General features: G+C 49.3%; 1 protein-coding gene and 1 long non-coding RNA gene across 2 annotated transcripts in view; one reads left to right on the forward strand and one right to left on the reverse strand.

Annotated features, from left to right (window-relative positions):
• Positions 1-26,451, reverse strand: part of LOC136628716 (nicotinamide N-methyltransferase-like) — a 320,553-nt gene that overhangs the window by 117,911 nt on the left and 176,191 nt on the right. The window lies entirely within an intron of this gene.
• Positions 1,288-11,569, forward strand: LOC136611195 (uncharacterized). The gene is made up of 3 exons (XR_010790230.1): positions 1,288-1,380; positions 6,472-6,741; positions 11,356-11,569. It is a non-coding gene; the product is annotated as an uncharacterized lncRNA (long non-coding RNA).

The raw sequence follows: 26,451 nt of genomic DNA on the forward strand, positions 1-26,451 counted from the left end.
AGTATATACACGTAGAGGTGAGGTAGATTCTCCTCAGTATATACACAGAGGTGAGGTAGATTCTTCTCAGTATATACACATAGAGGTGAGGTAGATTCTCCTCAGTATATACACGTAAAGGTGAGGTAGATTCTCCTCAAATACAAATCATTTCCCTAGGCTTTATGGTTTCTGTGTAATGAGCTATATGATGTATTGTGGATATTTTCACGCTTAGAATTGAATATTGAAGTTGTGACCCCTTTACTTTTCCTATTTAGGACCTAAAGAATAGTTGTGCAAAATTTCATGTTTGTACGACAGCGGGAAGTAAGGGCTCCCGCTCATGGCTGGATATTTGCTGTGGAATCCATGGTCATTGTTTGCGCCGCAGATCCGCAGCAAATGACGCCCATAGCATGCTATGAGAAATCGATTCTTCTTGCACACTTGGAAACCAATTGGAAACCAATTGCGGTTTCTGCATGCGGAGGAAAATGGAAGCCGTCTGATTTGCGGTCCTTCCACAATTACATTGCGGAAAGGTCACGGATTCTGCGTCTTCCCTAGGCGATGACACGGGAAAAGCAGGAGTTTAAAAAAAATCTTTACTGCACATGTCCGACGGCGAGCTGTGCTGACCATCCGCAGTACGGGTAAAAATGAAAGTAAGGAGGTATGTGCGGATACCGCAGTTCCAAGAGCCGGATTCCGCTTCGGGATTCCAGATGCGGAGTCCGGCTCTGCCGCTTGCAGAAGCCCTTAGGCTGGGTTCACACAGGGCAGATTTGTCATGGAATTTCCCTGCAGCAAATCCGCCTGCGGGCGCTAACCCCAGGGTTAGCCAGCCATATGGATGAGATTTGTCAAAAATTCCCGGGATGTAGCATATCCATTCTTTTTTTTTTCTGTTGCGGCCTCGCTCCTCTCTATGGCAGAGCCGGTCGCAGCGGAAAAGCATGCGGCGAAGTCGCTCCAAAGCCTGCGGCTAAGTGCTGCGGGTTTTAGAGCTGCGCTTATGCCACGGAAATCTCGCAGTTTGTCGCTGCGGCAAAACCGCAAGATTTCCGCGGTGAAGCTGCCCCGTCGTAACCCAGCATTAGAGAGTCAGTCAGTCAGTGAGGGCTTTCATCTTTATGTATATATTTTATATATAGGAGGAGGATAGCAGGTCGCATATAGATTGCATTTACTATCAATAGTATTGAGGTCTGAGTGTAGAGTGGCTGTAATACCAGGTCCGGCCACTAGATGGGGCAGAGTGCTTACTATATTGCCGGCAGCTGAAGTTTTGCACTGATGCCGCAGCGCCCCGTTCACCGTCGCGGCGGTCCTGCTCACTGCACTCTCCGGTGCTCCACTCACCACCTCAGCACCCCCTGGCTGTCACCTCAGGGATCGGTGAGTACAGCTCGGCCCCCTCCTCTGGGAGGTCTCTCAGTGTAGTGGGGCATTCCGCTGGGGAAGGTGGAGACTCTTGGCACGGGGACTCCGGTGCTCTGATCGCCGGGATAGGGGGCCAGAGACCCCCTCTACCTCCTGCTGAGCTCCGTGGCCTCCTGTACACTTGCTCATGTATCACTGTAATCGGTGGTGGCCTGTAAATGGAGGCCACGGCTTCTAGCCTACAAGTAGTCGGCGATGATCCTGGTGACCTTGTATCCCCGGGGTGCTCCCCCCAGTGGGCTGCCTGGTGTGGGGGGGCTATAGGGGGCCACGTATGGGAGATATACCCCTTATTATCCGTCCAAACCACGCCCCCCGCGGCCAAATATCGCCGTATATACGGACGTGTGAATAAGGCCTAAATCTGCTGGCCGGTAACTGATCTACGGAGGGGCTTATCAGTCATCTGGTCCCCTCTCTTCCTCTTGTATGGGATCATCGGCTCGCTCTGTTATTTGGTGCTTTCTATACGGTCCTGTCCCCTATATGATGACATGATGTCATGTCTGTTATGGATCTCTTCTTCACTTATTACATGATTTACCAGAATGGTTCCTGTAAGCGGCTCCAGTTCCATCCCCTACAGTCCGTGTCCCCACATCGCTGGGCATGTATATGTGTCCGCGGTATATGGACATGTATTTGTGTCTGCAGGATATGGGCATGTATATGTGTTCACAGTACATGGGCATGTATACATGCATGTAAATGAGCATGTTTATGTGTCTGCGGTATATGTGCGCACGGTACATGGGCATGTATATGTGTCTGCAGGATATGGGCATGTATACATGCATGTATATGCGCCCATGGTAAATGGGCTTGTATATGTGCCCATGGTACATGGGCATTTATGTGTGCACGGTATATGGGCATGTATATGCTTCTGCAGTATATGGGCATGTACATGTGTCCGTGTTATATGGGCATTTATATGTCTCTGTGGTATATGGGCATGTACATGTGTCTGCTGTATAGGCATGTACATGTGTCTGCAGTATATGGGCATGTATATGTGTCTGCGGTATATGGGCATGTATATGTGTCCATGGTATAACGTTATGTGATAAACTTGTGGCATAAACGCTCTTAAAGTGACAGTACTCTACATATGTTCTGGGACTCACAATGCACTGCACATCAAACAGCGTCCCTCCCTGACTTGTACATCTCTTATCTCTCGGCAGCAGTGAGGCACCAGACTGCACAACTATCAGCGTCGTCTGCAACTTGTCTGCGGCGTTACCGCTAGATGCATCATCATGCTTTATGGCCGTCGGCCCCGAGCTCAGAAGCCCCGTAGGGAGCAGCGTCTATACATGTCATAGACCTCATTTACTTATCCAGAGGTTGTCACATCAATAATGGCAGTTCAAGCCCCGCGTCACACCTTAATGGAATCCGTACAGCAACTGTATGTCCTGTGCCTCACTGCGTCAGAGACTCATTATATGCATTACACGTCGTAACACTTTACATAATATATTACGCTTTACATTCCCAACATATTAACCCTTTACACAAGGCCTTTCTTTAACCTCTACCTATGGCACCATAACTCACAGGCCCCATGAGTCCATCACCCACACCCTGGCAAGGGATTTTACTTAAACGCGTCCCGGAAAAGAGGTCATGTATGAACATCCCAGCGGCATGTACCGGCTTCTTCGCTGCAGCATCAATCTCTTCAGCACTGCTCCCGCGGTATCAGGCAATTGTGGGAGGGAGGCTCCCTCTCTTCCCATGTGCTGAAGGGCGCTTCAACCCTGGAGTCTGGTTGCTTCTCCATCTTCAACGTCCCCCTGGACCTTAGGTAGGGTTGCCACCCGGTGGGTAAACCTCCAGCCTGGCCGGTATTTTCTCTCTCAGGCCGGTGACAGTATTTTTTTTTTTACCAGCCCTATTACAGACCGGTATTTTCAGAGCCTGCACTACTCCCTAGCGTCGGTTAACTCTCCCCCAGCAGGGAAAACACAGACCTGCAGAGCCGACAGCTTCCAGGGCCTGCAAGGATGGCATGTCACGTGATACCCTGTGTGGGAGGAGTCAGGGATCACATGACCACAAGGGCTAAGTGAATGTAGGACTCTGCAGCTGCGGGTGTCAGGATGGATGTAGTGGAGCTGTGGGATTCTGGATGGATGGATTGAATGAGTGAGAGGAGTTGTGTGTGATGTGCGTGGGTCAGTATGGATGTAGCAGTGGTGTGCGTGATGTGTGATGGTCAGTATGGATGTAGCAGTGGTGTGTGTGATGTGTGACGGTCAGGATGGATGTAGCAGAGCTGTGTGTGATGTGTGACGGTCAGGATGGATGTAGCAGAGCTGTGTGTGATGTGTGACGGTCAGGATGGATGTAGCAGAGCTGTGTGTGATGTGTGATGGTCAGGATGGATGTAGCAGAGCTGTGTGTGATGTGTGATGGTCAGGATGGATGTAGCAGAGCTGTGTGTGATGGTCAGGATGGATGTAGCAGAGCTGTGTGTGATGGTCAGGATGGATGTAGCAGAGCTGTGTGTGATGGTCAGGATGGATGTAGTAGAGCTGTGTGTGATGTGTGATTGTCAGGATGGATGTCTGGCGGGCGCTGCAGTGACAGTATCTGGACGCGAGGAGGAGTGCATGCAGTACGAGGTATGCACCATGTACTGCATGTAATCTTGTATGTTTAGGTGGTATACTTTATACCAGCTGTACATATAATTACATACAGGACATATCTACCTTACATCAGCATCACTATATACAGGGGAGGTATATGTCCTGTATATAGTCATATGGACCATGCTGGGGTAACCTGGGTATCTCATGTTTATAGTTATATATGTGTAGATTGTATGCGATGCGAGTGTCTGCAGCGTGCACTCGCGAGTAGATGATGTGTGAATCACACTAAACGTCATCTACCTTGTGAGAACACGCTGGATGGGATCCCGCACAAATGCTGGACAAGATCCAGGAGATAAAGTAGCAAAAAAATGCAGCGATAAGCCGCGCCCCCAAGTCACGCTCCCGACACCCCACTTTTTTTTTACCATGGACGATATTTTTTCATAACAAAGGTGGCAACCCTAACCTCAGGGCTTTTTTGTGCTCACTCTCACTCAGCATGGGGACACCGCCTACACTGCATCCCCTCTGTACCGGCCGTCACCACGATGCCCCGGCGCTGCCAGTCTCTGCTCTGTGCAGCACCGCTGACATCCGTGATGCAGCAGCTCCTTTTACTTTTATATGCGCCTCCTCGGCACCTAGAAATTTCTCCCGAGCTCAGGAAACGGGCCGGGCCTAGCCGGCATTATTCCCCATCAGTGGGGCAGTCCCTCAGTGGTGACAGGGTAGCTGGGGGGTGAGGGGGCAGCTGATTCGCTCGTAAAAACCGAAAGTCCCACAGTGTAAAAGGAGCAGCAGTAATGTATGTACAGAGTGACTCCACCAGAATAGTGAGTGCAGCTCTGGAGTATAATGCAGGATGTAACTCAGGTTAAGTAATGTCAAGTTTGTGCGATCCAGTGGATTTTTGAACAATCGGTCCATGTAAAAGCATCCTTAGTAAATGTGGGCCATTATATACAGATAGCGGTCATTGCGGAGTGGCGCTCCCTTCCAGGTTTTATCGGGTCACCATGGCTACTTTTTGCATCCCTGTGAACGACGCCTCTGTAGTCTGTGTTCTGTTTTATACAAGACCCCCTGTGTCTTCTGTACTCAGTTGCTCTTCCTGTCACAGTCCTCAGTCTCCCCTTGTGTAGGCATGAGGACACATAACATATCGCCCCCATCAGAGACTGAACCCCATAACACTTGTAACTGGAGATAGGAGCTGACAATATGGCATCACTAGGTGGAGTTATATGTTCTCTGCCCTCTATATGGAGCCCCTATAGAGCCCTGCAGCAGCTGTCACCGTGTCTTTGGGAGATGATATAATAAAGTGTATGATGGATAAGTCTACTTCTGGTATATTACGCAGCAGCGATCACTCTCATCATGGTCGCTGTGTAAGAAGAAATCCAGACAAAAAACAAACACACGATGTAAATGTATAGAATTCTGTTTTATTAGAATAGCAATAGGCAACATTGTAATTAAATAGTACCGGCCCTTTAATAAATGACACAATGATCACAGTGACTCAGGTTAGGACTGGTGGAGACCGCAGAACTTGCTGCGGCCCGTCTGACCAGTCCACCAATGTCCTAAGATGAGAGCCGCCGGACCCAAAGATCCAGAGAAAGGAAAAAAAAAATGGCTTCCTGACCCCAAATGTGGCGATTGGCCATCACCCTGGATCTAATCTGTCTGGCTGCATGCTAACAATCTAATAGCATATCAGACATTCTGCTACTAAGGGATATGAGAGGCCCATTCACATTCTAGAGAACTGTAAAAAAGGCAAAAAAAACAGACGCTGCGGCTGTTACCTGCGTGTTCTCTGCGTTTATGCCAGAAGACAGCGTGTAGAAAAGGGGACGTCACTGGTTTTTGGGTTGTTTTTTTTTTTGCATGAGTGAAAAATACACAAATTACACACAGACCAAAATTGCATCCGCCCGTGTGAATGAGCCCCAAAGCTGAGGTCCCGCTGTGTAGACATCTGAGTTATGAAATGAAAAAGATCAGAAAAAACAGATGTAAAACATGTATTATGTAACATACGTGCGTTGTACAAGTCTGATCAGTGATAACGACCATCATTGATCATATTATATATAAATATATTACATCACACCACATGAAAAATGCGCTGTGTGAGGCCAACCTAGCTAGGGTTTTTAGATCATTATATATATTATATACACACACATTATACACAAACATTTTTTTTTACTGTTGTAAGGGGTGATTTTGGCCCTTTAATTTAGTTCTTGTAAGACAAGACATAACACTTAACCTGAATAGTGCAGTGAAGTGGGCGGAGCCTGGAGTGGGCGGAGCCTGGAGTGGGAAAAGTGGCAGTTGGTCAGTCAGACGCCATCTTGAAGCCAGATGAGAACTGCTGGTGCTGCTGACAAGATGTTAATATAACTGGATTGGATTTTGCCAGGAACAGCTGGAGAAGCCAGAAGAGGAGAAATGGTGACAGTGGCAGACGGAGAAGAAAGAAGAGGCAACAGCAAGTCCAAGGAGATCTATCCTGTAGCAAAGACCAGGCAAACCCATCTAGGGGCCAAATACGTTGGAGGACAGATGGAACAGACATTAAGGACTGGATTATTACCTGATGGGACCAGTGAACCGCAGCTGTCAGAGGGGAAGCCAGTGCCGGCCGCAGCGTCAGCCTCAAGGAGCGCCAGCGAGGGGGTCGCCTGGAGTCGTAAGCAACCAAGTCCCACAAAGATTAGCAGTCATTTAAGTCAGTTTAAAGGTGAGGATTTTGTCTTGGATTTTGGTGTGGACTTTCTGCAGATTTCACTTTTTAGATTAAAAACCGTGAACTCTACAGCACATGCCGAATCACCGTGCAGGAGTCCACACCGAAATCATTCTTGCCCTGTGTGACGCACCCTTAGGCCTCCCTCACACAGGGCGTTTTATACAGCGTTTAGCGCTGCCTTTTCAGTCCAGCGCTAAACGCTGTACAACACTCCCATTCATTTCAATGGGGCTGCTCATACAGGGCTGAAAATGCAGCGCCTTGCAACGCTGCGCTTTGACAGCGATGCAAGTCCTATTTTTGGGCGTTTTCAGCCCTGCGTCGCCCATTGAAATAAATGGGCAGCAGTTTTAGCACTGCTGAAAACGCGGCAACACTTGGTGCCGCGTTTTTGGCAGCGTTAACCGCTCGCCGATTTTCGGGGTGAGGGCTTGCAATAGAAGCCCTACCCCGAAAATCTGCCCCAGCTAGGTAGACAGAAAAAAATAAAGTTAAAGGGGTTGTCCCGCGAAACAAAGTTGGGGTATACACTTCTGTATGGCCATATTAATGCACTTTGTAATGTACATTGTGCATTAATTATGAGCCATACAGAAGTTATTCACTTACCTGCTCTGTTGCTAGCGTCCCCGTCTCCATGGTGCCGTCTAATTTTCAGCGTCTAATCGCCCGATTAGACGCGCTTGCGCAGTCCGGTCTTCTCCGTGTTGAATGGGGCTGCTCGTGCTGGAGAGCTGCTCCTCGTAGCTCCGCCCCGTCACGTGTGCCGATTCCAGCCAATCAAGAGGCTGGAATCGGCAATGGACCGCACAGAAGACCTGCGGTCCACCGAGGGTGAAGATCCCGGCGGCCATCTTCGCAAGGTAAGTAAGAAGTCACCGGAGCGCGGGGATTCGGGTAAGTACTATCCGTTTTTTTTTTTTTCAACACATGCATCGGGTTTGTCTCGCGCCGAACAGGGGGGGCTATTGGAAAAAAAAAAAAAAAACCCGTTTCGGCGCGGGACAACCCCTTTAATACTCACCTAGCCGCTGCAGTCCGGGTCGCGGCCGCTGGTCTCTGCCGCTGATCCGGGCTTCTCCAACACTCCCAAGTCTATTGCTGGAGGGCAGGTTTGAGAACCCCGCCTCCGGCAATAGAGTGCTGTGATTGGGCATCGAGCGTGCCGATAACCAATCACAGCCCTTCATTGACTGTCTCAGCCAATCAGCGCCGGCAAGCTCTGACTGGCTGAGACAGTCAATGAAGGGCTGTGATTGGGCATCGAGCAAGCACCGACAACCAATCACAGCACTCTATTGCCGGAGGCGGGGTTCTCAAACCTGCCCTCCAGCAATAGACGAGAGTGCCGAGGAAGCCCGGACCAGCGGCCGCGACCCGGACTGCAGCGGCTAGTTGAGTATTACTTTTTTTTTTCTTTTCAGCATTCTTGGCTGCGTTTTCATGATAAAGTATTCCAGCGCTGCTGAAATGGGGCGGAATCTGCAGTAACGCAGCGTTGAAAAACGCTGCTTTTCTGCAAACGCCTTGTGTGAGGGAGGCCTAATGCTGTAGGAGGAGTCGGACGATATTCTACATGTAATATATTTGTGTGATTATATACAGAAGCAATAATCTATGTATATACACGCATACATTATATATTCTATATCAATAAAATACACATACTGAATAGCCAGTGAGATATGAAAGAATAGAGGGAAAAGGGGTTTTCCGGTTTGGTACATTTTTTTGAAAACGAATAGATCAGAGGGGTCCTACTGCTGGGACCCCTCATTGATCGCCACAATAAGGGTCCTGAGGTTTACCAAATAAAGTAGAGGCTCAAACAAGTTACAATGGCCACTGTAGCCGTCGTACTGCAATAAATGGAGCAGCAGCAGCGTGCGTGTACGGCCACCGCTCTATTCATTCTGCAAGCTTCAGGACTAACATTCTGGTGACTGGGGGGGATGCCGGCCGTCGGATCCCCACCGATCAGTTATCTCCTATCCAGAGGACAGAAAGAAAACATGAAAACATCACCTAACCAGAAAATCCTTTACTACAGAAATATGACATTGTTGTACTTTCCTGTAATGGGCCGACACACAGGAGATGATTTCCTATGGAGATATTTGGCCTATATGGTATTCATTGAGGGCCCTTATCTATTGCATGCTTATGTAAAGAAACGGTTCTATAAGGGGCCGTCAGTCCACAAAAGACTATTTGTAGGTGTAAGTAGTTCCTGTTATTCTCCAATGACTGAAGCGCTTGTAGTGATGAAATACGGGACTTTTTCATAGGATATTGGTAAAAATCGCTTCTTTGGAAATTACAAAACTAAAATGCTCGTTATTTCATTAACCCCTTCATAACAAAGGTTGTACATGTATGGGAGCAGAGACCGCATCAAGCACAGAGGGTGCAGAATGTGTTAAATAGCAGACATCCCCCTTCATGTTCCGGGATCAGATGCCAGCTGCTTAACATATTTCACACTCAATGCTGAATGTGGCATCTAAGTGGCTAGGGGGAATCCCTCCATCCCTTCCCGCAGCATGACTATAGGGTGCCCATGGGTTACTATGGCAACCCAAGGACTCGTTAATGCTCCTGGGACTAGTGGGTATTATAATAAGGCCTTTTAAGTCTCAACAGGGATAAGGCACAATTTTGTCAGCAATCGCATGTTCAAGTCCCCTAATGGGACTAAAAAAAGTTTAATAATGGTTTTTAATTAAAATATATTGAAAAAGTTAAAAACTTTATCTAAACCTAAATAATTATAATTGCTGTAACACAGAGAGGATCAGAGAATACTTTAAATCAGTGTTGCAGGTTGATCAGATATTGTACACACCTACATTGTATTTCAATGGAAAAAGTCTGAAGAAGAAAGCGGCAACAAATAAGGCAATTTGCCAAAATGAATATTTCTATGTTCTCTAGAGTTCATAGCACTGTATGTATAAAGAGCGCTTTACGCACTCGTCCCTCGTATACAGTATGCAGAATAATGTGCCCTGATACAACAAACCTGTCAATTCACCCAAATTCAGGGCTACAAACTGTCCATTAACTAACGAAAAGTTCGCAAAAAATGTGCCAACAAGGTTCCGTTACTTCAGCCCACAGGAGACGAGAGGAAAGCAGATGTGACGAGAGGGGGGGGGGGGGGGGGATCTCATTTACCCAATCCCTGGTCTCTTCAATCCCTTAAGGGCATGGCTTTCTTGGGCGTAAGGATGCAACAATTTGTGGCTTTTCGAAAGCCATAACTTATTTTTCCATGTTCAGGGGGGCTTGTGTTTTGCATGATGAATGAGCTGATAGCATTTTGGGATACATACAGCTTCTTTGATCACTCATTGCGTTTGTGGGAGGCAAAAAGAAAATGAGCATTTTGCCTCAATTTGTTTACGCTTTTGTGGTGTAAAATTTATTGTAGAATTATGGATATGATACGAAATGTAGCATTTTTAAAACATTTTAATTTTATACAAAAGGGGGAAAGAGTGCAAAACAAAGGTTCTTTTTTTAAATTTTTGTTTTATATGTACATGTCTATTGCTAACATCCAACTCCCGCTGCAAGATTGCACAGGCTCAACTTCTTATCACGCGTCATCTACATTATGTAAATTTATGTCCAGATGCATTAGGCACTACGCTGTCATGACTTAGACTTATGTCATATAGCGTTAAGGAGTTACAGTCTGATAGAAGACCTGCCCCCAGGACACTATATAAACACAAATTAGAGAATTATACTATTACCCCACTATCTGGACAGGATGGTAGACTGGGTAATGTCTAGTAATGGTATAGGACTGTGTAGAGATATATATTGGTATACTGTGAATATTGTGAAGTGTATGTATTTGCCAGCGGAAAAACCAGTTAAGACTTTTTTCCCGGTCACTTGCTCTATATCCTAGCACCCGTTCATTTCTAAGATGAGAGGCCCGACGCGGGGCAGACCGGCCGACAGGGGGCGCCCGACGCGGGGCAGACCGGCCGACAGGGGGCGCCCGACGCGGGGCAGACCGGCCGACAGGGGGCGCCCGACGCGGGGCAGACCGGCCGACAGGGGGCGCCCGACGCGGGGCAGACCGGCCGACAGGGGGCGCCCGACGCGGGGCAGACCGGCCGACAGGGGGCGCCCGACGCGGGGCAGACCGGCCGACAGGGGGCGCCCGACGCGGGGCAGACCGGCCGACAGGGGGCGCCCGACGCGGGGCAGACCGGCCGACAGGGGGCGCCCGACGCGGGGCAGACCGGCCGACAGGGGGCGCCCGACGCGGGGCAGACCGGCCGACAGGGGGCGCCCGACGCGGGGCAGACCGGCCGAGAGGCCCGACGCGGGGCAGACCGGCCGAGAGGCCCGACGCGGGGCAGACCGGCCGAGAGGGGGCGCCCGACGCGGGGCAGACCGGCCGAGAGGGGGCGCCCGACGCGGGGCAGACCGGCCGAGAGGCCCGACGCGGGGCAGACCGGCCGAGAGGCCCGACGCGGGGCAGACCGGCCGAAAGATAATTTACTATATTCACTTATCTTTCTTTTTCCCCAGATGCTGGACAGCCTGGTACCCAAGACAGAGGCCTGGCCCCCGCTCCACCCAAGACAGAGGCCTGGCCCCCGCTCCACCCAAGACAGAAAGACTATTTGTACCTACAAAGCCTGGCTGGCAGGCAGAGACAGTGTTGCCAAATAGAAAAGCAAGCAGTACCAAATTATTTGAAAGTGTGCCAAGTTTATGACTAACGTTAATGCAGCTGCTAAGTAAAGACATTGTTTTCTTCAATGTGTGCTGTTTTGGAATCCATTTCCACGTGAGGTACACATACTTTCAGTAGGAGCCGGTCATCTGGCCCTTACCTTGAGCTAGGAGCCCTCTAGACTTAGAGGCTACTTACATACGGGCGAGAAAAATGTCAGGCCAGGAAGCTCAGCCAGATGTTGCGCTTGTGAACATGTGATATACACATGGATGTGAGGTGATTTTCAGGCAAAACTGCATGACATCTGTGAAATTCTGATCGTCTTGCTTGAGTTTCATGTGCGATAGAGAATTGAAAGTGTTTCTCATTGATTTCAAGGGGGAAACTGCATTGCACTCACATGTGAGAGCCATGCGATGCATTAAGGGTCCCTTTGCGATCAATGGCCTATGAAATCTGAGGAATGCTCAAAGATAGGATATGCCCAGCGGGGTTTATAGTCACACAAGATTTGTGCGACTCGCAACGCACAAATCTTGCATGAGTTTCTTAGCTGTGTGAAACCGTCCAGAGCTAAAAACCACTGCCATGGCTGGTGGCCACCCATCCAGAGCATACAAGTAGAGTCAAGAGCTTAGCAGAGTGCTGTTTTCATAGCTTTCATTAAAGTGAATGCTACAGAAACAGCATAACACAGCGCCCTATGCTGCTTCTTTAACTCATACTCTGATGTCCTCTTTTCAACTTGAACAAAGTTTCCATGTTTTCACATCGCCATGAAAAGCAGAGATGTGGATATCACTTTTTGGAAGCTTCCTGGAACTTTTACTGCTGATGGCCTATCCACAGAATAGGTCAATAATACTTCAATGGTGGGGGATCTGCTGTTTGGGATCCTTGCTGACTGGTTGGTTGTCGGGCATCAATTGAAGGGGTTAAGTCTACTGCAGATCTTGATCAAAATGTGAGTGTTGCAGAAGTTGTCACAGATTTTCCTCTGTGTCAAGTCTGCATAATTCAGTTATGTGTGAATGTACCCCTAATGGTATGTTCACATATGACCGATTTGCTGCAGATTTTTGTACACGTGTTCAGTAGATTCCACGCTTTCAATTGATTTCCACCTGTAAAACCACAGCAGAAATCAGTAACTATTCTGCCATTGTTTTCGTAGCAGATCTACATGCAGGTTTAACCTAGTCAGTTGGCAAAACCTGCATGTAGAACTGCCCTGCGATACTGCACGGATTCCCATGAAGTACATGTCCCTTTTCCCCCGGGGTTGGCAGAGTTTTGTGTTGGTTTCTTTTAATTCTAGCTCACCATGCCGAAAAAAATAAGATCAAACACTCCCTTCTCCACAGGGTCTGTGCTGACAGTCTGCATTCAGCCCATTCACATGATGCCAGACTGCTGCAGCCTATCAGAGACCTCAGTGCTCGAACGCTGATGTCTGATTAGCTGCAGCTGCCTGTGACGTCCCATACACCGGCCGACTGCAGTTTGTCAGCGCTATATTAGAGGGAAGACTGTAGGATGCGATGCTGGAGCTGCACGAACCCGGGAGAGAGGAGTATATGGTACTTTTGTATGACATTTTTTGCATGGCGAGCAAGAATCTAAAAGGGAACCTGTTCTGTCCCCAACAAACCATAAACTAAGTTATGGCGCTATTAGGGAATGTGACAAGGAGTCGGGTGATTTATTTTTTATACTAACCGGTTCCCACGGTCCACTGATGTCACCCAGTGCTCTCTGACTTGTATGGGAGCGTGCATGCATGGGACTCTGAGAAGAGTCATTTCATGCCATGCTTAGTTTTCAGTGGGGACATCATGGGAACGCATATAAATACATCACCTGTTGTGTGTCCTCACAGTGCCATAACTAGTTTATGGTGCTGTGGGACCAAGACAAGTACCTTTAAAAAAAAAAGCCCCTGACAAGCCCTGCAAATATGTTATTGCGCAAAAGTAGAACAAAGAAAAGCCTTCTATATTTGGCAGCACCGTAATAGTACTGAGCCATAGAATACAGTTACACATTATTGCCACATGGTACTGTAGGATTTAAAATGCAAAAGAGCGACAGTTATGGCTGGCTGAAAATAGTGGCAAAATTGGCCTGGTCAGAAGTAGGAGGAAAGTGTTAATTGAGGAGTTTGGGCTCATTCACACCAGCAGTTGTCTCATTTTTGGAGTACAACAAAATTCCAACTGAACTAAATGGATCTTTTCAGCTGAAGAGTAAATAGATCGAAGGCAAAGAAAGGCTTCCGTTCACTTATCTGCAGAGTGGCTCCAGGAAAAACTGCCCCCCCCTATCCCCCTCACAGTTCCTAAAATCCCATTGAAAACAAAGCAGGGGGGGGTGGTGGATCCATTTGATTCCATCTTAATTCCGTTACTCCGATCTAGTAAGAGAATCACGGAAAACCTGACAAAACTCAGTAACAACAGTGACCACCCCTCCCCCAGTGGCCTCAGTAACAACAGTGACCCACCTCCAACCAACGGTGGCCTCAGTAATGACACACACCACCACAGTGGTCCCAGTAGTAATACTGTCTCCTACAGCAGCCCCCCTGCTGGTAATCACTTTCATGGTGACCAAATATCGGTGCATGTGCCCAAAAAGAGGGCTCCGAGTGCCGCCTCTGGGACACATACCATAGGTTCACCACCACAGCAGTACATTATCTAGCTGTATGGAGGGGATATTTCTCACAGCAACCCAAATACCTCCTCAGTGCTAGCAGGGTCATACTAGCAGCACAGCCCCATCAGCACTCTATGCCCTGGTCTTACCCCTCTTGTCTGCTCCAGTCTTACAGCCATCACTCCTATATAAAGAGTCAGCTCTTCTCACCTGGTCAATCAGAGCCGCAGGTGTAATTCCCAAATGGCTCCAAGACTCTTTCCATGCTAGACTGGGACAGAACACGGTTTTCTTCTATGTTCAAACACAATGAAATGATTTTTAGTTGCCCAGAACAATAGGGCCCTTCCATTATAGTGTGCATGCATTTGTCTACTGTATTGTCAGTGTCTTCTGTGTTGCACTAATAATGTGTATTGTATAGCTTCAGGACTGTAAGGGTGCTTTCAGACGACCGTATATCGGCTGCGTTTTCACGCCCAGCCGATATACGGCGTCTCTCTCTGCAGGGGGAGGAGGCTGGAAGAGTCGGGAGCAGTGCTCTGAGCTCCTGCCTCCTCTCCACCCCTCTCCGCCCCTCTGCACTATTTGCAATGAGAGGAGGCGGAATGTGGGCAGGGCTATGTTTCGTGACTTAGCTCCGCCCCCATCCTGCCTCTCCTCATTGAAAATAGTGCAAGGGGGTGGAGAGGAGGCAGAGAGGGGGTGGGAGCTCAGAGCACTGCTCCCGGCTCTTCCAGCCTCCTCCCCCTGCAGAGAGATGCCGTATATCGGCTGGGCGTGAATACCCAGCCGATATACGGTCGTCTGAATGCACCCTAAGAGTGGCTTCACACTGGCGAGGGAATCTACGATTTCCCTGCGCTGCAAGAAATCGCAAAATTATGAAGCCAATGGCTTCAAATGGCTCCATGCATATGTGCGATGTGTTAACACTTGCAATGCAGCGTTAAAATAAAATCGCGGCATCTCCATTCTTTTTGCGATCTCGCCCATTCATTTCAATGGAGACCGGCGACAGCCTCATTAAAATGAATGGGAGATGCTAGCGGTCCTTTGGCACTGCTGTGACAGGCGAGGATTTTCATGGGTAGGGGGGGGGGGGGGGGGAGGGTTCACATATAACCCCCCCCTCCCGAAAATAATACATGACTGTTGAAAAAAAACCACCAAAAAAACTAATATATCACCTGGGAAGCGCCATCATTTCTGGAGCGTCTTCTTGCAGTTGCCTACACTCTTCTTCTCCTTGTCTTCCGGCGAGGAATTTAAAAATCCACGCCCCCTGAAAGCGCTGCCTCTGATTGGCTGAGCCCTGTGACTAAGCAGAGTCAGTGCACAGCTGTCATTCATTGACAGAGGACACTGAGCATCTCCCATTCATTTCAATGGGGCTGGCGCTGGCCCCATTGAAATACATGGGAAAAGATTACCATCTCCTGGCGCGGCTGTCACAGTCACAGCAGGAGGTTCCTTCAGCCCTGCTGGCATGAGAGGCTGTTTCCCTGTGGAAACGCCTCGCATCCAGGGCTTCTAGAAGAATTGCGAGAGTGATATTAGGGCGTCAATGATATCCCGATATCACTCTCACCAGTGTGCAGGAGCCCTAAGAGTTAACTGTCTGGTATGTGAGCTGACTGTCTGGAAAATGTATCTGTTTGTTTGTCATGTGAACTCGTGATATATATGTGGAAGCAAGGTGCATGAATGGGAGTGAAGAGTTGAGCTCTGTTGAGTTCTATTCTGTTCTGGATCTGGATCTGCAAGAGGACCACATAGGCACCTTCAACCTGTGTGGCCCATAATGGAAGAGGCTAAAAGGAATCTACAGCCTGCTCTGGGCTTGCTGCACCCAGGAGATGTGAAAGTACTCATTTAATGCTAAGAGCGAGAGAATGAGGAGTTGCTATACAGCGTGCCTTTTCATAAATGGGAGTGTTGACCAGTAGAGAGTTAAAGAAGAGAATAGTGTCACTGGGATCAGGACCTACAGATAACAGGACTGTGGTTTCTCCTGACCTCCTGTGATTCCTCCCTGTCACACCATCTTGAGTTTTTGCACTGTTCTGCTGCTGGCGTGTATTGATGGATTGTAACTAGAGATGAGCGAGTATACTCGGTAAGGCACATTACTCGAGCGAATAGTGCCTTAGCTGAGTATCTCCCCGCTCGTCTCTAAAGATTCGGGGGCCGGCGCGGGTGACAGGTGAGTTGCGGCGGGGAGCGAGGGAGAGAGAGATCTCCCCTTCGTTCCTCCCCGCTCTCCCCCGCCCCGGCCCCCGAATCTTTAGAGACAAGCGGGGAGATACTCCGCTAAGGCACTACTCGCTCAAGTAATGTGCCTTAGCGAGTATACTCGCTCATCTTTAATTGTAACCAAGTTGTTTTCAAGTAAACAAATTTTACCGACCGTTCTCGGTTTGGCTCAGAAAGTTAACTCCCTGTGTGTGTACTTTTTATTACCAACAACTGGATTCACTGCAGACGATGGAACGGTGGCATCACAAGTGACACAAAGGAATAAGGTAATCCATCATTGGGTTCCCCTGTTTAATGGTCTGCCCGCAGCTCCTTGGACATATCACTGGTTACCCTCCAGGTGGGAGGCGGTAGAGCCACCGTGACAGGACCCAAGGGCCCAAACTCTACCCCGCTGTCTCCTAGGCTGGGGCTCGCTCCTCGGACGCTGAAGATTTATTAGGACTAGGAACTGTAACCAGTACTGTAACTGTATATCCTGTGGCATTAAGGGGTTACGAGGTGTATGCTACTTACTACATGTGTCTTGGGCTGCTCCTGTGCCAGAAGGGGAAATCTTTACCAGCTATGAGGCAGTTCTCTGGTGTAAGTTATACTAATGTAGTGGGTGCCGACTTTTCTAAAAGTGTGGAGTGGTGTGCCCAAAAAAGCCCAAAAGTTACAAATCTTAGTGCAGGCTATATTTGTGAAAAAAACACTTGCTATTTATCTTTATTCACCACTTGTCCGAGTTAGGCCTCCTGCACATGTGCGAGTTGGACCCCGCATGTGAGATTCTCGCAGCAGAGTTCAACGCAGTGCCCGGCCGGTGACCCCTGCGTACCTGTCCGGCATCTTGTGCATGCGCAGTAGGCGCTGGCTCTCTGCAATGACGCGTATCCCACGATACTTCTGCAGTGTTCATTGCAGAAGTGCCGCGAGACGGATGGCTTCCATTGACTTCAATGGTAGTCGGCCGTGCGTATCTTGCAGAAAATCGCAGCACGTTGCAATTTCTCACCTGTGAGCAGAAAATCGCGATCGGTACCCCCCATAAATAGTGTCAGAATCCTCCTATAATGTAAACTGTCAGCAAGTATATCCAGTGTCCGGCAAAGAATGACCTGCGAAAGAGCAACCCCATAACCAGTGCCTGACAGTAGCCCAGTAAACAGTTCGAGCCCAACAGCAACCTGTTCACAATATCAGAATGCTGCACAGTGCCAGCCACGGAGTGCCCACATTAACAGTGCCATATAACAGACCTGGAGGCAGGTTCACATGGATGGTATAGTGATAGAATATCTCATCATTGTCTGATTAGGGAGGGGTCTGCTGTTGGGACCCCTTAAATCCCCACACCGTGCTGTAAAGGAAGTGCAGCTGCATTCACCAGTATTATTGTGAGGAAAGAGCTAAAGGGGCAGTTGGGCCATTACCCGGGGGAGGTGGAAGACATCCATGGATATCACATAGTATTAGACATCACATAACATTCCATCAATGACATTATATGTAGGGTAGGATTATCCCTTTAAATGCAGTTTATTAAGCAGACACCAGAGGGAGGCACTGAGCCAACATACTTACTCCATACTCTACATGGCTGTGCCATCTATAGACATCAATGTCCTCCTCGTCTGCATTCTTGCCCAGTTCAGCGGTGGCACATGTAGACGATAGTGAGCCTCATCCATATGTAAAGGGATAATTAAAGAGGACTACCCTAAGGGGGTTTCTTAATGGCCATTTTTTGTTTTTACATTTTTTTTCCTCTCCATTTTCAAAAAATATATAACTTATTCATTTGTCCGTCAACATAGCCACCTGGGGGCGTGTTTTTTGTAGTTGTATTTTTCAATGGTATCATTTAATGTAGCATATAATGTACTGACGAACCTTTAAAAATTACTACATGGGCTGAAATGGACAATAAACCCTTAGGGCTCTTACCACATTGTGTTTTCATTAAAGGGGTTGTCCCGCGGCAGCAAGTGGGTCTATACACTTCTGTATGGCCATAATAATGCACTTTGTAATGTACATTGTGCATTAATTATGAGCCATACAGAAGTTATAAAAAGTTTTATACTTACCTGCTCCGTTGCTGGCGTCCTCGTCTCCATGGTGCCGACTAATTTTCGCCCTCCGATGGCCAAATTAGCCGCGCTTGCGCAGTCCGGGTCTTCTGCAGTCTTCTATGGGGCCGCTCGTGTAGAATGCCGGCTCCGTGTAGCTCCGCCCCGTCACGTGCCGATTCCAGCCAATCAGGAGGCTGGAATCGGCAATGGACCGCACAGAAGCCCTGCGGTCCACGGAGACAGAGGATCCCGGCGGCCATCTTCAGCAGGTAAGTATGAAGACGCCGGACCGTCGGGATTCAGGTAAGCGCTGTGCGGGTTGTTTTTTTAACCCCTGCATCGGGGTTGTCTCGCGCCGAACGGGGGGGGGGGGGGGGGGGGGGGGGGGTGGTTAAAAAAAAAAAAAAAAACGTTTCGGCGCAGGACAACCCCTTTAACGCTGCAATATCGCTGCGTTTTTTTAACTCGATTGTCAATGGGTCTTTCAAAATGTTAAAAACCCATCACAAGTTTGTGCGATTTTTGTGTGATGCGTTTTTAACATTAGAAAGTCCCATTGACAATTGTGTTAAAATATTGCAGCGGTAAGAGCCCTCAATTTTGCCATGTTTTTTTTTGGGGGGGGGGGGTCTTGTTTTTACAGTAAACACCTTGCAGCCGAAATGACATGCTAACTTTATTCTGTCACTATAATTACAACAATACCAAGTGTATTTAGTTTTTTGTTGTACTATTAAAAAATAAAATCTATATTTTTTAAAAAGGAATTACTTGGTTTTTGAGATCCCTTAAAGGGGTTGTCCCACCGTGCAAAATGGCTCTATATACTTTTGTACAGAGACTTCTGGCGGAGGTGGATGCAAGAGTACACTTTGGGGGGGACTGGGGGAGGGCATTGTGGCGGGTGACACTGTAGGGGGGGGGGGGGGAACTGGTGGGGGCACTGTGGAGGGGCATGTGTGTGGTGGGGGCACTGAGGGGGTGTACTGTGGAGTGCACTGGGGAGGTCATTGTGGGGGCTGCACTGTGTGTGGGCACTTTGGGGGTGCATTGTGTGTGGACACTGAAGGGGGGACTGTGGAGGGGCGCACTGGAGGGGGGGGGGCATGTGTGTGGGTCATGCTTAGTGCTACTTTCACTTTCAATAAGCAGAGGATCGCGATCCTCTGCTTATTAAAAGTCCTGCTACAGATCAGGATCTCTTGCTACTGCTCTGACAGCTGTAGCAGGAGATTCCTTCATCTCCCCAGCATGTCCCCTCATCACTCGACACTGGGACACTGTTGTCTGTGTCCAGTGATGAGGGGACATGACGGAGATGAAGGAATCTCCTGCTTACAGCTGTCAGAGCAGTAGCAAGAGATCGCACTGCCCTCTCATTGCTTTGAATGGAGACACCAGAGAAGGTGTCTATATCTCGACTGTGCAATGAAAAAGCAAAATAAACTAAGGGAAAACCTTTCCCTGCAAACCCCTACCCCAGAAGGGAGCCCTGTCTACTTGGCAGGCTAATCAATTCTGACCCACAACTCGTGCTTAGGCCACTACCAATCCCTACCAGGGAGCCCAGAACTAGCGGGGTATAGTGTGCGAAAATAAACAGAACACAAACAGACAAACAATAGACACAAACAGGGACCAAACCAAAGTACCGGAACCGGACAGCAGGTCTGGACAGCAGGTCTGGACAGCAGGTCTGGACAGCAGGTCTGGACAGCAGGTCTGGACAGCAGGTCTGGACAGCAGGTCTGGACAGCAGGTCTGGACAGCAGGTCTGGACAGCAGGTCTGGACAGCAGGTCTGGACAGCAGGTCTGAGCAGGAATGACTGGAAAATAATCAGCAACTCCCAAGCAGCAAGAGCTGGATCTTATAGGGAGAAGGGAGAAGCTGATTGGCTGACAGACATGTCAATCACCAGCCACACCTCTCAGAAACTAGCAGGATAATTAACCTAGACTAGAAAGCACAGGAGCTGTTAACCCTGGCAAGTCTGGATAGAACCTACAGAAACTAGGTGTGCTGGCAAATAATTAACCATGTGCTGACACAGACATGATACCACCCTTTCCTGGAGTGGGCACATAAACGCAATTAAAATGACGGTACTACCAAGACTTCTTTATTTGTTTTGCTGCCTTCCCATTAACATCCCTACGGCTGAATTGAAAGATATTCAACAGATGATCTTCTGATTTATTTGAGGAGGGAAGAGCCCAAGAATCTGTTAAAACATTATGTACTATCATAGATGGGTAGGCAGACTGTCCATCCCCAACTTTCAAAAATATTTTTTGGCAGCCCAATTATCCCAGATTGTACCAATATTTGCTGGGACTGGAGCTTCCCTTTGGACAGAACTGGAATCCTCCATGATAGCCCAGGTGGGCTTTCATACAGTTTTCTGGGACAGGAGCTGCAAGGTAGAGGCCCTGCGCCTAGCGTCCCCACTGACAGCCCATCTTTTTGATATTTGGGGAAGGACCAGGTTCAAATACTCTCTAATGACAGATCCCCCTCTCCTTCTGCCTATTATCCCTAATCAGGGCTTCCCCCTGAGTACCCAGCAGCAGACCTTTTGCTGGTGGAAGAACAGGGGTATAGTACTTCTAAACCATTTTCTACAATTCCAAAACTTGCTCAGTATCCCCCAGAGTATCGAGAAATATGATGTACCCAATAACAGATGACTTGAACTTCACCAGATGCACAGCTTTGTCACATCACTGCTACCTACATCGACTTCTACATCCAATAACTCCACATTTGAGAGGTTGTGTCTTTGGACCTCACTGCAACCGGGGACTATCTCCTACCTTTATGCAACAATGAATCAACCTCCCCTAGATGGCAAACTTCCGTATATGATAAGATGGGAACGAGACCTTAACATCTCCCTTTCGCTACCTTGCTGACACCATTGTTGCACATTTACATCAAAAGCCAGCCACAAGGTGACATTGGCAGGGACCTCAATTAAGGTTCTCCACAGGTTCTTTATGGTTCCTGAAATTATCAGCAAATGTAACCAGAATAGCTCATTAACCTGTTTTCCGGGTTGCACTGAAATAGGTTCTACTGTACACACCTGGTGGACCTGCCCAAAGATGAGATTGCTCTGGGGACAGGTTGCTGGCCTTGTCTTCCCGGTGATTGGCAAGCCCTTTGACAGGGCCCCAGCAACATGTTTACTAGCGGATAAACAGTTAGGCTTCAACAACCAGCAACATAAATTGGCTCAAAACATGTATGCACAGGGGATCTTGAGGCAATGCAATTTAGACATCAGAGTCAAGATCTGTGCAAGAAATATCAACAATCTCAGATATGCAGATGATACCACCTTGCTGGAAGAAAATCAGGAAGATCTTGAACAACTGAAAATAAAAGTTAAAGAAGGAAGTGAAAAAGTAGGCCTATACTTAAATATCCATAAAATTAAGATCATGACTAGAGATGAGCGAACGTGTTCTTCCGAGCTTGATATTCGTGCAAATATTAGGGTGTTCGGGATGTTCGTTATTCGTAACGAACACCATGCGGTGTTCTGGTTACTTTCACTTCCTTCCCTGAGACGTTAGCGCGCTTTTCTGGCCAATTGAAAGACAGGGAAGGCATTACAACTTCCCCCTGTGACATTCAAGCCCTATACCACCCCCCTGCTGTGAGTGGCTGGGAAGATCAGGTGTCACCCGAACATAAAAGTCGGCCCCTCCCGCGGTTCGCCTCAGATGCCGTGTGAGTTAGATGAGGGACAGTGCTGTTTGTACCGGAGCTGCTGTAGGGAAAGAATTGGTAGTTAGTGTAGGCTTCAAGACCCCCCAAAGGTCCTTATTAGGGCCACTGATAGCTGTGTGTTGGCTGCTGTTAGCAGTGGCAATTTTTTTTCTTCTCAAAATCGGCTCTGCAGAGCGTTGCACCTGGCATTAGGGACAGAAGTGCTGCATAGGCAGGGAGAGTGTTAGGAGTGAGTGTAGCCTTCAAGAACCTCAACGGTCCTTTCTAGGGCCATATTTAACCGTGTGCAGTACTGTCCAGGCTGCTGTTAGCTGTGCTGCATTTTTTTTTTCTTCTCAAAATCGCCTCTGCAGAGCATTGCACCCTCCATTGATACTGCAGGGAAAGAATTGTATAGGCAGGGCCACAACACAGTTATTATTCATTGAATATACGCAGTGCTGCCTTTTGCTTGTAAAACAAGTGAAAATAATTCTATTTGTCCTGCCTCTGTCCGTCCTAAGGGCGGTGGACACGTGTCGGCTGCGTGTGCAACCTGTAAAAATCAGACGCACCCAGCTACGTTTTACTCCTGGCTTCGCCATTTGCTTTCCGTAATTGAGAAAAAAAATACCTGCTCTGCCACAGTTAATAACTCTGCTACCCTCACGTTCTGTGACACATTAGCAGGAAAACAGCACAGTTATTAAACTTCTCATGTTCATAGAATATACGCAGTGCTGCCTTTTGGTGCAAAAAAACGGAAAATAATTCTATTTGTCCTGCCTCTGTCCGTCCTAAGGGCGGTGGACACGTGTCGGCTGCGTGTGCAACCTGTAAAAATCAGACGCACCCAGCTATGTTTTACTCCTGGCTTCGCCATTTGCTTTCCTTAATTGGGAAAAAAAATACCTGCTCTGCCACAGTTAATAACTCTGCTACCCTCACGTTCTGTGACACATTAGCAGGAAAACAGCACAGTTATTAAACTTCTCATGCTCATAGAATATACGCAGTGCTGCCTTTTGGTGCAAAAAAACTGAAAATAATTCTATTTGTCCTGCCTCTGTCCGTCCTAAGGGCGGTGGACACGTGTCGGCTGCGTGTGCAACCTGTAAAAATCAGACGCACCCAGCTACGTTTTACTCCTGGCTTCGCCATTTGCTTTCCTTAATTGGGAAAAAAAATACCTGCTCTGCCACAGTTAATAACTCTGCTACCCTCACGTTCTGTGACACATTAGCAGGAAAACAGCACAGTTATTAAACTTAGATTATACATTCACTAGAGGCAGTGGGGCCTTTCGTTTTCAAAAAAGGGAAAAAATTATATTTGGCCTGCAGTCTTGCGCCAATTTATTAGCTGCCTGTGAAATCAAATCACTGGTAATACAGCATGCTGAGGGGAAGGGGTAGGCCTAGAGGACGTGGACGCGGCCGAGGACGCGGAGGGCCAAGTCAGGGTGTGGGCACAGGCCGAGCTCCTGATCCAGGTGTGTCGCAGCCGACTGCTGCGCGATTAGGAGAGAGGCACGTTTCTGGTGTCCCCACATTCATCGCCCAATTAATGGGTCCACGCGGGAGACGGTTATTAGAAAATGAGCAGTGTGAGCAGGTCCTGTCCTGGATGGCAGAAAGTGCTTCGAGCAACCTATCGTCTATCCGCAGTTCTGCGCCGTCCACTGCTGCAAATCCGAATCCTCTGTCTGCTGCTCCTCCTTCCTCCCAGCCTCCTCACTCCACTACAATGACACCTGCTCAGGAGCGGGAACACTCCCAGGAACTGCTCTCGGGCCCCTGCTTAGATTGGGCAGCAGCGGTTCCTCTCCCACCAGAGGAGTTTATCGTCACTGATGCCCAACCATTCGAAAGTTCCCGGGGTCCGGGGGAAGAGGCTGGGGACTTCCGCCAACTGTCTCAACAACTTTCTGTGGGTGAGGAGGACGATGACGATCAGACACAGTTGTCTTGCAGTGAGGTAGTAGTAAGGGCAGTAAGTCCGAGGGAGCAGCGCACAGAGGATTCGGAGGAAGAGCAGCAGGACGATGAGGTGACTGACCCCACCTGGTGTGCAACGCTTACTCAGGAGGACAGGTCTTCAGAGGGGGAGTCAAGGGCATCAGCAGGGCAGGTTGCAAGAGGCAGTGCGGTGGCCAGGGGTAGAGGCAGGGCCAGACCGAATAATCCACCAAGTGTTTCCCAAAGCGCCCCCTCGCGCCATGCCACCCTGCAGAGGCCGAGGTGCTCTAAGGTCTGGCAGTTTTTCACAGAGACGCCTGACGACCGACGAACAGTGGTGTGCAACCTTTGTCGCGCAAAGCTCAGCCGGGGAGCCAACAAAAACAGCCTCACCACCACCACCATGCGCAGACATATGATGGCCAAGCACCCCGCAAGGTGGGACGAAGGCCGTTCAGCGCCTCCGGTTTGCACCCCTGCCTCTCCCCCTGTGCCCCAACCTGCCACTGAGATGCAACCCCCCTCTCAGGACACAGGCACTACCGTCTCCTGGCCTGCACCCACACCCTCACCTCCGCTGTCCTCGGCCCCATCCAGCAGTGTAGTTCAGCGCACCGTCCAGCCGTCGCTTGCGCAACTGTTGGAGCGCAAGCGCAAGTACGCCGCCACGCACCCGCACGCTCAAACGTTAACCGTCCGCATAGCAAAATTCATCAGCCTTGAGATGCTGCCGTATAGGGTTGTGGAAACGGAGTCCTTCAAAAGTATCATGGAGGCGGCGGCCCCGCGCTACTCAGTTCCCAGTCGCCACTACTTTTCCCGATGTGCCGTCCCAGCCCTGCACGACCACGTCTCCCGCAACATTGTACGCGCCCTCACCAACGCGGTTACTGCCACGGTCCACTTAACTACGGACACGTGGACAAGCACAGGCGGGCAGGGCCACTACATCTCCCTGACGGCACATTGGGTGAATTTAGTGGAGGCTGGGACAGAGTCAGAGCCTGGGACCGCTCATGTCCTACCCACCCCCAGAATTGCGGGCCCCAGCTCGGTGGTGGTATCTGCGGAGGTGTATGCTTCCTCCACTAAAGCACCCTCCTCCTCCTCCTCCTCTGTCTCGCAATCAAGATGTGTTAGCAGCAGCATGTCGCCAGCAGTCGGTGTCGCGCGGTGTGGCAGCACAGCGGTGGGCAAGCGTCAGCAGGCCGTGCTGAAACTACTCAGCTTAGGCGATAAGAGGCACACGGCCCACGAACTGCTGCAGGGTCTGACACAGCAGACCGACCGCTGGCTTGCGCCGCTGAGCCTCCAACCGGGCATGGTCGTGTGTGACAACGGCCATAACCTGGTGGCGGCTCTGCAGCTCGGCAGCCTCACGCACGTGCCATGCCTGGCCCACGTCTTTAATTTGGTGGTTCAGCGCTTTCTGAAAAGCTACCCACGCTTGTCAGACCTGCTCGTAAAGGCGCGCCGGCTCTGCGCACATTTTCGCAAGTCCCACACGGACGCTGCCACCCTGCGCACCCTGCAACATCACTTTAAGCTGCCAGTGCACCGACTGCTGTGCGACGTGCCCACACGGTGGAACTCTACGCTCCACATGTTGGCCAGGCTCTATGAACAACGTAGAGCTATAGTCGAATACCAACTCCAACATGGGCGGCGCAGTGGGAGTCAGCCTCCTCAATTCCTTTCAGAAGAGTGGGCCTGGTTGGCAGACATCTGCCATGTCCTTGGTAATTTTGAGGAGTCTACCCAGGTGGTGAGCGGCGATGCTACAATCATTAGCGTCACCATTCCTCTGCTATGCATCTTGAGAAATTCCCTGCAAACCATAAAGGCAGCTGCTTTGCGCTCGGAAACGGGGGCGGGGGAAGACAGTATGCCGCTGGATAGTCAGGGCACCCTCCTGTCTATTTCTCAGCGCGTACAGGAGGAGGAGGAGGAGCATGAGGAGGATGAGGAGGAGGGGGAAGAGACAGCTTGGGCCGCTGCTGACGGTACACCGGCTGATTGCCTGTCATCCTTTCAGCGTGTATGGCCTGAGGAGGAGGAGGAGGAGGAGGAGGATCCTGAAAGTGATCTTCCTAGTGAAGACAGCCATGTGTTGCGTACAGGTACCCTGGCACACATGGCTGACTTCATGTTAGGATGCCTTTCTCGTGACCCTCGCGTTGCACGCATTCTGGCCACGACGGATTACTGGGTGTACACACTGCTCGATCCACGGTATAAGGATAACCTGCCCACTCTGATTCCCGAAGAGGAAAGGGGTTCGAGAGTGTTGCTAT

This window comes from Eleutherodactylus coqui, chromosome 1 (assembly GCF_035609145.1).
Source record: "Eleutherodactylus coqui strain aEleCoq1 chromosome 1, aEleCoq1.hap1, whole genome shotgun sequence".
Lineage (NCBI taxonomy): Eukaryota > Metazoa > Chordata > Amphibia > Anura > Eleutherodactylidae > Eleutherodactylus > Eleutherodactylus coqui.